Below are 12,871 nucleotides of genomic sequence, written 5' to 3'. Positions count from 1 at the left end.
AGTCTTAAGAAGGCACTTTCCCTCGTCCAAACTCTTAACTCGCTGTTTTGATTCAGGTTGGCGACTGCTGGAAACGGTGAGAGTCGCAACTCGCTGCGCTAGGATATTCAGCTGCACTGCAGGCTTTGTTGATTATGTTTTTTAGTACCAAGTTTTATTTTATATATTTTTTTTGCATGCCAGATGTACACTGTTTATTTCCCCATCTTAAAAGCAAACACACAGCACAAAACCCGGATCTGCACGGCCTACACTGGTTATTCCAAATACTAGGCTTCCTATAATATGATGATACGCTTTTTTATACCATTACGGCATATGATCTTGCTGTACCTAACACGAGATGACAAGGGCAATCCTATTAGAATCATAAAAATACACACCAAAGTCACACAGATGCAGTTCTAGAAATTGGATGCTCTTCCGCACAACCGTTTCCTCGTTTTCTATAATCAGATTCTGCTCGCAGCAACAATATACAATCTCCATACACAATAAAGAAGATCTGCGGAAAGTCTGCATGACAGCAGAATGGAGACCTGCAAAGTGAGGGGATGAACATCACTTATCATGCACAGGGGTGTATTTATAGCTTGTGTTGCCCTAGGCAAGTGGTTCCCAAGCTTTGGAGCTGGCCAGTGTCGGACTGGGACCTCAGGGGCCCACCAGAAAACCTTAGACCATAGGCCCACTCTCCAAACTTTCCTCACCCAACCTCTTTATTCTCCCAGTCTCTTTTATTTACATGCTAACATCTATTCTTCCATCTACTTCTCCTCATTATTCCCATGCAGAAATAGGGAATGACCATGAAACAGGCCAAATGGTCAGGAGCAGGAAGGCCCACTGAAACCTGGGCACACCGGGAGTTTTCCTGGTATCCTGGTGGGCCAAGCCGACACTGGAACTGGCAACTCTATGGGGCTTAAAGCGAGATACTCTTAGATACTCCAAAGAAGAACAACCACAATTACCCTAATATCTAGATTAAACACATATCACCCAACATAGATATAACCTGAACTAAAAAAGAACAAAAACAACTCATGGGTTTCCATGAGATGTTCTGCTCCTAAAATGTCCTGCTCCAGAAGATAATGGTAATTAAAATCAGGTGTATAATCAGGTTAATTCTATGCCATTAGGGATACAAAGTTGACCTCCAGACTCTGTTGTGGTCCCTTGAATTAAAAAAAAGTCAAAGTAACCCTGCCCTAAGCCATTACAGAAAATGACATCCAATGACATGCAATACAAAAAAAGAATCTTGAAAACATGTTGACATTTTGGTTTATTCCATTATTATATCTTGCATTCTGAAAAAGTACCTGAGTAACTTTTGGAGATCAACATGAAGCTAGTAGATGTTTCATTTAAGTTGGTCATGATCCACTCCCACCAAAGAGGAGCAATTAGAAGGTAAGAGCTAAATAGCCATCCATATGACATGCAGAATCTGTTGTAAATGTAAGTATCTTTCATACATTCCAGATTTATTTCGGTCAACAAAAAGCACTCATCAAATACAGTGTCCTGTTAGTACAGGCATCCCCAACCGTTTTTACTCGTGAGCCACACTTAGATGTAAAAACTGTTGGGGAGCCACACAAGTATGAAAAAAGTTCTTTGGGGGTGCCAAATAAGGGCTGTGATTGGCTCTTTGGTAGCCCCATGGGGACTGCTGGCCTGCAGGAGGCACTTTTTGGAGTAGAACTGTGTCTCTGGGCTTCCAAAACTTGTCTCCAAGCCAGAAATGTAAAAATGGCACCTACTTTGAGGCCACTGGGAGCAACATGAAAGGGGGTGGTGAGTAACACTGGTTGTTAGTAAGTTGTGTCTTGTTACTAGGAAGATATGAATGGTCTTGTTACTAGGAAGATATGAAATGTCTTGTTACTAGGAAGATATGAATGGTCACACGAAATGAGAAATGTCAATAGGTGGGTCAGGCACAGGCACATAACAAACTGCACATGTTCCTGTGTGGCTTTATATTGTTTTATTGTTGAAGAATGCCTTGAACCCATTAGATGTATCTGATGTAGCTTTCTCCCAAGACCCAGTGTACAAGGAGAGCTCTGAACTCCCTACAAACCAAACAATAACTCCAGGGGACAACACCAACTAGATATAGGCAAAGTGGTTGGGGTTGTTTCCCTCTGCTGTGTGTCTGTACAAAACTGCAATATTATGGACCCCAATATCTCCACCACCACTGCCTGATCTTGAGCTGCCCAGCTCCGATATCTCCACCACCACTACCTGAACTTGAGCTGCCCAGCTCCGATATCTCCACCACCACTACCTAAACTTGAGCTGCCCAGCTCCGATATCTCCACCACCACTGCCTGATCTTGAGCTGCCCAGCTCCGATATCTCCACCACCACTACCTGAACTTGAGCTGCCAGCTCCGATATCTCCACCACCACTGCCTGATCTTGAGCTGCCCAGCTCCGATATCTCCACCACCACTACCTGAACTTGAGCTGCCCAGCTTCAACTTGCTAATTGTTCCTCTAAACCACCTAAACCCAAAGACACTGAACAATCCTTTACCTACCCTGACCCTTCCTTACCCAGTAAAGGCTCCAAGCCTCCTACCCCTACATACTATTACTAGTTGGAGCCCCATTCCAAGTAGCATAACAGTGGAATTAAACATGGTTTCTATGATGCAGACACCAAGGCCTAGATTAGATTGGATTGTATACTAAAATTCAGTGGGGGGGCGCTACATGGAGACACTATTCGTCAATAGCTGGAGGGCAATCAACTGGTCACCCTTCAGTTATGCCTTTTCTGCTACCTCCAACAAATCCCATGGGGCCCCCCTTTTCTTCCCAGCTAAGGGAATATAAAACTCAGGACTCTGTGGCAGTTGCAATCTGTATTTCACATTAGGCTTGTTTGTGCGACAGCCAGGCCACTGCTGATATGGTAGCTGTAACAGTAGATCACACATCACCCACATTAAGATCTGGCTCTAATTATACCCGAGCAATTAACATCTCCATATCAAGCAATAGGAACAATACAATATCCTTTGCGGATGGTTCTCGAGAGCAAATTGATATTGCCATGGAAAAACGAATAACAGCAAAGGAAAGGAAGGGGGGGGTGAATAGAGTCTTTCATCAATATAACAGTCTGGAATGTTTGTGAGGGCTGCACTTACATGTGGACTCGTTATTGCTAATAATTAAGCGCGGGCAGCAGTCACCGACAGCTATTGAGAGATATAACTGAATTAGAAATTCCACATTTAACCTGGCACATATATATATATATATTTTCTTGATGCTAATTTATTTTTCAAAGCTAGAGATAGTGCCTTTATGTCTGGCCTTTAATAGAAACTGAGAAGTGCATGGGAATGTTCTGTGTAATTACCCAGGTTTATGGTTTATTGTATTGCTTTAAATGCGATTATGTTCTCTCTAGGCTTGAAATATGTTCCCCTCGCGTTTCTAGGCACTGGGTATGGCTGCTGACCGTGACCTGTGCTTAATGGTGACCTTTCACTGGGGCTTAATCAGTCGTTAGACAGAGGGGCCACACTCTGTGGTCAGCTATGAATAATGCCCTATGGAAAGAGTGAGGCGAGGAAGGGACCCAAGGGAAAATGAGCACTCAGAGTCCCCCCCTGTGAGGCCAAGGGACCTTTCAAAAACATGAGGAGACAAGAGACGGCTTGTAACTAATACAACAGGTTTAGGAGATTAAAGGGGATCAGTACATATCTGGCTGTTGCACTGATGGTTCTGACTCCTGTAGCAGAATCAAGCTGCCTCTCAAAGGTTAGAACCAAAGGGGGGGAGAAAAGGGATAAGGGTGTATTGAATTTAAAAGATTTCTAATTATATCTATAGCATGATCAAAGGAGTTTGTAGAAACCCCTAATACAGTATATAACAAGAACGTTCTGTGTGAGATCAGGAGCTTGAGTGTCTCATTGTAGGCATCTCCACCAGCATCAAGTTCCAACCACTTGGTTGTTATTGGCTGTTTATTTGTAAATCACAAGACCAATCAGGAAGCATTCAACTAGAAGGTCTAGTAGTGAGGAGGCTTGGGTGCACCACCAAACACTTGGAAAATCCCTTAATCTAAAAGGCCAACCCTTTCTAAATAGTGGTGACAACCATAATGGTTCTGACCAGTATCGCTCATCCGAGGAATGTGATACCGGTGACCCAACTGGCAGGAAATTGTGAAATGCTATACAAAACATGTTCTGTTTTCTAAATCCAGAACCACCAGTACCAGTGGTGTAACTATATATACGACACACCCCGTTGTTGTGGGGAGGCCCGGGCAACAGGAGGGCCTGGACGGCAGAGTCTACTGTATCATAATTCCCCCCCCCCCTCCCTCCACAGCCCCTCTCCTACCTTTAAATATAGCAGCACAGTCAGGGCTGGGATGGGGCAGGGGAGGAGGGACTGGTCTCTTCAGAGAATTATTCTGCAGGGGGGCCCAAAGCGGCCAAGTTACACCGCTACTTAGTATGTTGCACAATGTCTGTGTGTATCAGTGGACTATAGGATAGAATCAGAGCTAGGTGGGCCATCATCTGCGACAGGGATTTGGGGGGGGGGGGTATTAAGTAGCTAGTTGTGTTGAGATGGAGAAAAAAGGTAAGAAGATAATATATCTTCAGTCCAAAGTATTAGTAGGTTGTCTCTTTAGCCGTCATGCTATAAATCTTGTTATCCCCAATGGTTCATACAGTCTGCTGCATATTAAAATGTTACCACTGTGCGTCAAATAAGACATGTGGGAATTGAACACCATAGAAACCTATGAGATATTCTAAGTATCAGCCTTGTCAGTCAGTCCTTAGTTAGAACACTCCCTGCTGAGTTCCATTCCCACCTCCGGAACCAATGTCAACACTATGGGGGTGATTTATCAACGTTCGAGTGGTGAACTCTTTTACCCATTGATAAATATGTTTCTAATAATCCCATAGGAATGAACAGAAAGTCAGTGAATTTTTCTGTGGTGATCTCTAATCTCACATTTTGACATATCTGTCCGCTAGGGGCCGATTTACTAAAATTCTACCATTTGTATGTATGTATGTATATATGTATAACTTTATTTATAAAGCGCCACAAGGGTACGCAGCGCTGTACAATCTTACAATATACACAATTACACACAGGGAGGACAAGTGATATAATAAATAAATACAATAAATATATATAAATACACAGGGAATAAGTGCCATGTGGTATGAGACACAGTAGGAAGGAGGTCCCTGCCCCGTAGAGCTACCATTTCTCATATTTTTATTTTTAAAAATTCGACTAAACTCATTTCCACGAACATCTGGCATTTACAAAAAAAATCCAGACAAACTGTCAGCGCAGGGAAAAAGTCACAGAAACTGCTACTTTTTGGAACTGTTGTCTTGAAAATGTAAATTTTTAAAATTGTCACACAAAAACCAGCGCCAAAAATCTGATACAGGTATTGGACCCATTATCCAGAATGCTCGGGACCAAGGGTATTCCGGATAAGGGGTCTTTCCGTAATTTGGATCTCAATGCCTTAAGTCTACTAAAAAATCAATAAAACATTAATTAAACCCAATGGGATTGTTTTGCATCCAATAAGGATTATTTATATCTTAGTTGGGATCAAGTACAGGTACTGTTTTATTATTACAGAGAAAAGGGAATCATTTAACCATTAAATAAACCCAATAGGGCTGTTCTGCCCCCAATAAGGGGTAATTATATCTTAGTTGGGATCAAGTACAGGTACTGTTTTATTATTACAGAGAAAAGGGAATCATTTAACCATGAAATAAACCCAATAGGACTGTTCTGCCCCCAATAAGGGGTAATTATATCTTAGTTGGGATCAAGTACAGGTACTGTTTTATTATTACAGAGAAAAGGGAATCATTTAACCATGAAATAAACCCAATAGGGCTGTTCTGCCCCCAATAAGGGGTAATTATATCTTAGTTGGGATCAAGTACAGGTACTGTTTTATTATTACAGAGAAAAGGGAATCATTTAACCATGAAATAAACCCAATAGGGCTGTTCTGCCCCAATAAGGGGTAATTATATCTTAGTTGGTATCAAGTACAGGTACTGTTTTATTATTACAGAGAAAAGGGAATCATTTAACCATTAAATAAACCCAATAGGGCTGTTCTGCCCCCAATAAGGGGTAATTATATCTTAGTTGGGATCAAGTACAGGTACTGTTTTATTATTACAGAGAAAAGGGAATCATTTAACCATGAAATAAACCCAATAGGGCTGTTCTGCCCCCAATAAGGGGTAATTATATCTTAGTTGGGATCAAGTACAGGTACTGTTTTATTATTACAGAGAAAAGGGAATCATTTAACCATTAAATAAACCCAACAGGGCTGTTCTGCCCCCAATAAGGGGTAATTATATCTTAGTTGGTATCAAGTACAGGTACTGTTTTATTATTACAGAGAAAAGGGAATCATTTAACCATGAAATAAACCCAATAGGGCTGTTCTGCCCCAATAAGGGGTAATTATATCTTAGTTGGGATCAAGTACAGGTACTGTTTTATTATTACAGAGAAAAGGGAATCATTTAACCATTAATTAAACCCAATAGGGCTGTTCTGCCCCAATAAGGGGAAATTATATCTTAGTTGGGATCAAGTACAGGTACTGTTTTATTATTACATAGAAAAAAAAAATCAGTTTTAAAATTCTGAATTATTTGCTTAAAATGGAGTCTATGGGAGACGGGCATTCCGTAATTCGGAGCTTTCTGGATAACGGGTTTCTGGATAAGGGGTCCGATACCTGTACCTCTAAAGTTTTTAGGCAAAAGAAGGATCTTTCAGGAAAGGGAGGGACATCTGCCATTGACTTTTACATGATCTCGGCAAGTTTTAGCAGTTGAATTGTTAGATTAGCCGTTTGTTAGACTTTTTCACCGCAACGTTTAGCGCTAAAAATCCCCCCCCAAGAAAAGAATCTGACCATTAGTAAATGGCCCCCTTGGTGTAGTAACAATGGTCTTGAATTGTAATGGACATATAACCACATACCTGTACTAATAAAGTACATAATATGAACATTATAAATAAAATATATATATCAGGGATGCACCGAACGCCGAATCCTTCGTAAAGAATTCGTCCGAATACCGAACCGAATCGTAATTTACACATGCAACTTAGGGGCATATTTATTATGCTGTGTAAAAAACGGCGAGAAAATTCGCCACACATCGCCAGGCTTCACCGTGTAAAAATGGCGTAAAAACGGGTTTTCTTCCACCGGAACTTATGGAAAATAATGGCGTAATATCCGGCGTAATATCCAGCGTTCAGATGGCGATCTTTCCATTTTTTTTTACACAGCTTTTTACTCCGTTTTTTCGGTGAATTAGTTTTACACAGCATAATAAATACGCCCCTTAGGATACATCCGTGTGATAAAAAGTCACGTGATTCGGATTTGGTTCGGCCAGGAGCGTGATTTGGCTGAATCCGCTGAAAAAGGCTGTTTCTTGGCCGAATCCCAAAGCAAATCATGCATCCCCAATATATACATAGATACATAATAATAATATAATAAAGTAGTAAAACAAAGGGGCACATTTACTAAAATCCAATGTTTTTCTGGGCTTAAACCACAATATGGTAAAAATTCATAGTAACCACGATAATTTCTGAAGTTGTAATATGTCACGAAAATGTTTTTACAGTTCGTACGAATTGCATTCCGAAAGTCATGAAATTTTGTGCCGAAAAGTTCGTTAAGCCTTTGGAAGCCTTCCATAGGACTCAATGGGACTCGACAGATCAAACCTGGCGAAAAGATAGTCCCGAGGAAAGTGTAACCAAAGCTTTAAAGAATTCCAAAATGTTTGTGATCTTTGCGCAAAATATGATTTTTTAAACGTTTTAATGGAATTTTACCGAACTTTTCGCATACATTCCGAAATGTTCTATAAGTGAAAAAAAAAGTTAGAAAAAATATGAAATGATCTCAAAATTGTTTAGTCAATGGATAGTAATATTACTTTTGGCTTCTGAGATATGAAATGGCTGATTGGTGCCCCCCTGACCTGGGCATTAACTTGCAGTTTGGCACTTGGCCATTACAAATAGCTGACCTATGCCCAGATCATTTCATTAGACCAGGGAGTCTCCCTACCCCTCCCGGCACAGGCAGCTGCTCCTGCTATTAGTCTAGCACTGACAGCATGAACACTGTGATTGCAGCAGAAAAAACTAAATGAGTGAGCTCCTCAATAAAAAATAATAAAACATCTAAAAAAAAACAACAACAAAAAAAGATATTTATTATCTAGTTTTGTGCGTTTTATCACAAAAAAAATATGTTTATACCTTTTCTGTGAGAATCTGGCACCCAAAGCCTGGGATCTGCTTAAGCCTAAGATGTAAAATGACATGGACAGTGGGAGTTCTATTCCCCAGCAGCTGGTTTGCTGAGAGATTTCTTCCATTAACATTACACGTACAGCTCTACTAAAAATAAAGCCTCGTTTTTTTTTTTATCAGGCTGCAATGTATATTTAAACATTCCATACCTTGAGAGAATTTAAGATGAAGTCATGTTAGTTCAGGCAGCAGAGTCTTGCATTGTATCCGGGAACGTAAAGAATTTGTCTCCAGACCTGCAGGAAAAAAGAAGGAATGATCAGCGACACTTGTCTGGAATTCTCCGGCAATATTCCCATTGGCTTCTCTACCCATTGTGACATCACCGGCAGCGGCGCTAATGTATACGTTTCCCTTTACCTACCCTTATTATAACAATTTCAATATTTGGACTAAAAAAAACAAAAACTGGAGCTTGGGATTTTGGAATCTGCCATTTTTTTCCAGTCTTGGGACGTGGGATGCCAGGACAACTGGGAAACTCATCACTGGCTGTGCTGTTACATGACCCACTGCTGAACCTAACATGACACTGATAAATTCATAAACCACTTGCTTACAGCTTAACCCCTCTGTGGCACAACGTAAGGCTGGTACTAAGCGTGTACTGAGCGCGTACTATGTATTTGGATATGAGGAAAAATATGCTCTTTGTTGGGTCATATCTTTTATTTCTAGAAGTAAGGTCCAAGGACAGTATTACAAATTAATTGGTAGAGAAATCTGCAATTCCATTTTGTTCCCCCACTGGCCCATCCCATTTAGGCCCAGATCCATCCCAATTTCACTCCCATTGCAGGTATTTTTCATTTCTCCGGCCTGATTAGCCAGTTTTTTACCAGCCTAGACCGTAAAATATCAACCAAGACTGGAGCTGGTATTGAAAATTTACTGGTACTTGTACTTAGGGTTGCCACCATTTTTAAAATAGTTTTACCAGCCAGTGTGGTGAGTGGTAATGAAAAGGGGTGGGGCTTGAGGTGATGTGAAGGGGTGGGGTGATGACAAAGGAGGGGTAGGGTGATGTTGTGATGGGTGGGTGGAGGATGGATTTATTGGGAAATAAAAAAAAAGGTAAGATTGGGGTAGATGAGGGCAGATCAGGGCCAGCCCAGAGGCTCCAGCAAATTTACATTTATGTCACAGTTGTCCCCTCCTGGCCACATCCTTTCCCTTACATCAGAGGTCCCCAACCTTTTTACCTCTAAGCAACACAAATGTAAAAAGAATTGGGGGAGCAACACAATCATAAGAAAATGTACCTGGGGATGCAAAAAAAGGGGCTGTAATCAGCTATATGGTAGCCCCTATATGGACTGGCAGCCTACAGGAGGTTCTGTTTGGCAGTACACCTGACCTTTATGCAATCCTTGCCTCCAAACCAGGAATTCAAAAATAATCACCTGCTTTGAGGCCACTGGGAGCAACATCCAAGGGGTTGGAGAGCAACATGTTGTTCCCGAGCCACTGGTTGGGGATCCCTGCCTTAAGCTGGCCATACACTCGCTGATGATATTGATGATACACTCGCTGATGATATTGCGTGTATGGCGGCTCGACGAGGCAACAATATCGCAAAAGGCTGTGGATATGGCCAACTTGACGATCGGCAAGGTCAAAAGATTTTGATTGGGCACCATTGAAGGCGCCCGAGCAAAATCTACGTGTATGGCCACCTTTACATCATCGCCCAGCCCCATTTCCCTGCCAGATGGTATTGCCCCTGACAAAAGATGAAACCCAAGGACCGATGCATCCAAAATCCACCCACTACCCACCTACATATATCATTGCCAGCCCCACAAGATAGTCTGGACTGGATTTTCCTAAAAGGTGGCAACTCTGCAATTGGCATCAGTGCAAAGATACCCTGATGCCCTTCCTAAACCATAAAACTGACAGCTTCCCTAACTTAGCTGTTCCTTATAAAATTGACCCTACTGTGTGCCCGTACATTGACTCCACTGGGGCAGGAAGTGTCGGGAATGATGTATCAAGCGCTACTGAATATGTTGGTGCTATATAAATACAGGATAATGATACTCGCATTACCCAAAGGTATAAATATTATACGGAAGGGAAACGCAGAGTCTGACAGCCGCTGATAATGACGCGCAAATGACCCCCGTTAGAGCCGCACGTACGCAGATCTCAGGGAAACGACTTGATGCCATTCTCTGGCTTTTGTGTAAAATATGCGTCCTACACAACGGACAAACTTCCCACTGCCTTTGTATAAACACAGACTAAACAGTCGCCTTTTGTATGGAGGATGTCAGGATGCGCAGGCGGAACAATTAAAGCCGGGTCACATTCTCTGCAACACACTGGGAGCAGAGAGCGCTATGGAAAAGCTGAAGCAGAAAACATGCTGTTCAGTCAATTTCTGGCAGCGCAGATTTATCTAGTTATCCCCCCCCCCCCCCTACGTACCCAGGCGCCTGCCAATTTTTTTTTTCCTTCCTCAGGCTACAGAGATGTTTTCTGTTTGGAGAAGGCTATCATTTTGCATGCTCATTTGGGTAACAGATTCACAGGCGCAGGTTTACAGGTTTAAAGGGGGCTCCATCATGGGCTGATTGTGTGTAAATATTGTTTCCGCACATTAATGCTTATATCTAATTCAATTTATTCTAATAGAAATAAATTCAGTTTAGTATATACGGCTGCCATGACAGGTACAGGATGGTTTCCTGCTTCCTGCACGGGGACGCTACCTCCTGTACACACATAAATCAGCCCATAATATACATAAACACATGAAATAAACCCAATAGGATTGTTCTGCCCCAATAAGGGGTAATTATATCTTAGTTGGGATCAAGTACAGGTACTGTTTTATTATTACAGAGAAAAGGGAATCATTTAACCATTAAATAAACCCAATAGGGCTGTTCTGCCCCAATAAGGGGTAATTATATCTTAGTTGGGATCAAGTACAGGTACTGTTTTATTATTACAGAGAAAAGGGAATCATTTAACCATGAAATAAACCCAATAGGGCTGTTCTGCCCCCAATAAGGGGTAATTATATCTTAGTTGGGATCAAGTACAGGTACTGTTTTATTATTACCGAGAAAAGGGAATCATTTAACCATTAAATAAACCCAATAGGGCTGTTCTGCCCCCAATAAGGGGTAATTATATCTTAGTTGGGATCAAGTACAGGTACTGTTTTATTATTACAGAGAAAAGGGAATCATTTAACCATGAAATAAACCCAATAGGGCTGTTTTGCCCCCAATAAGGAGTAATTATATCTTAGTTGGGATCAAGTACAGGTACTGTTTTATTATTACAGAGAAAAGGGAATCATTTAACCATGAAATAAACCCAATAGGGCTGTTCTGCCCCAATAAGGGGAAATTATATCTTAGTTGGGATCAAGTACAGGTACTGTTTTATTATTACAGAGAAAAGGGAATCATTTAACCATGAAATAAACCCAATAGGGCTGTTCTGCCCCAATAAGGGGAAATTATATCTTAGTTGGGATCAAGTACAGGTACTGTTTTATTATTACAGAGAAAAGGGAATCATTTAACCATGAAATAAACCCAATAGGGCTGTTCTGCCCCAATAAGGGGAAATTATATCTTAGTTGGGATCAAGTACAGGTACTGTTTTATTATTACAGAGAAAAGGGAATCATTTAACCATGAAATAAACCCAATAGGATTGTTCTGCCCCAATAAGGGGAAATTATATCTTAGTTGGGATCAAGTACAATGTACTAAATTATTATTACAGGGAAAAAGGAAATCATTTCCAAAAATCAAAATTATTTGCTTATAATGGAGTCTATGGGAGACGGCTTTACTGTAATTTGGAACTTTATGGATACTGGATAGCGGGTCCCATACCTGTATAAATAAAGCTGTCAAATATAAAAGCCATTTGATTATCCTAAAATTAAAACCTGCAGTCTAACCCACTAACTCATAGGAGAAACCAGCATAGGTATGTCTATTACTCCCACACTTCTTCCTGTTACACAAAGGACCTTCACTGCTTCCTGTCAGGTGATCAGTGACTGATACACAGAACCACACAAAATGGCAGCTCAAGGGAAAAGATGTAAAATAGAAATATATAGTGTTGCTTATACACCAATTTGATATGATTGTTTGATAAATGATATATTAGGTTATAAATCATTTTGGTTATGTTTTCTTTAAAACAACCTGTTTTGCTCAAGGCAGGCAGCTATAATATCCGGTGCCTGCGGGCTCTGTGCAGAGGCAAAGTCATATACTTTTTAATTTGAATTTTATGTTTGAATTTATTTTGTATTTAAATAAATGTATTTTGATGCAAGATATGATGCTGGATTCCCTTTCCATAGGATTTCCTTTATACGCCGAGGCGTGGGAATAATAACAATAGGCGCGCCAGCAGATCCGGTTTGAAGGTTGCTATAAAATATAACTAACTATAAGACTGCAACTGC

The 12,871-nt window shown here is 40.9% G+C and overlaps 1 protein-coding gene across 1 annotated transcript in view; it reads right to left on the bottom strand.

The window, feature by feature from the left end:
- The window catches only part of klhl29 (kelch like family member 29), a 580,607-nt gene that overhangs the window by 448,458 nt on the left and 119,278 nt on the right, over positions 1 to 12,871 (bottom strand). Inside the window, exon 2 of the mRNA XM_002935976.5 lies at positions 8,571 to 8,657. The gene's annotated coding sequence lies outside the window, so the exon portion shown is untranslated. The remainder of the gene's footprint in view (positions 1 to 8,570; positions 8,658 to 12,871) is intronic.

The sequence above is a fragment of the Xenopus tropicalis genome, chromosome 5 (genome assembly GCF_000004195.4).
Source record: "Xenopus tropicalis strain Nigerian chromosome 5, UCB_Xtro_10.0, whole genome shotgun sequence".
Taxonomy (NCBI): Eukaryota; Metazoa; Chordata; class Amphibia; order Anura; family Pipidae; genus Xenopus; species Xenopus tropicalis.
This window is presented reverse-complemented; position numbering and strand designations above follow the sequence as displayed.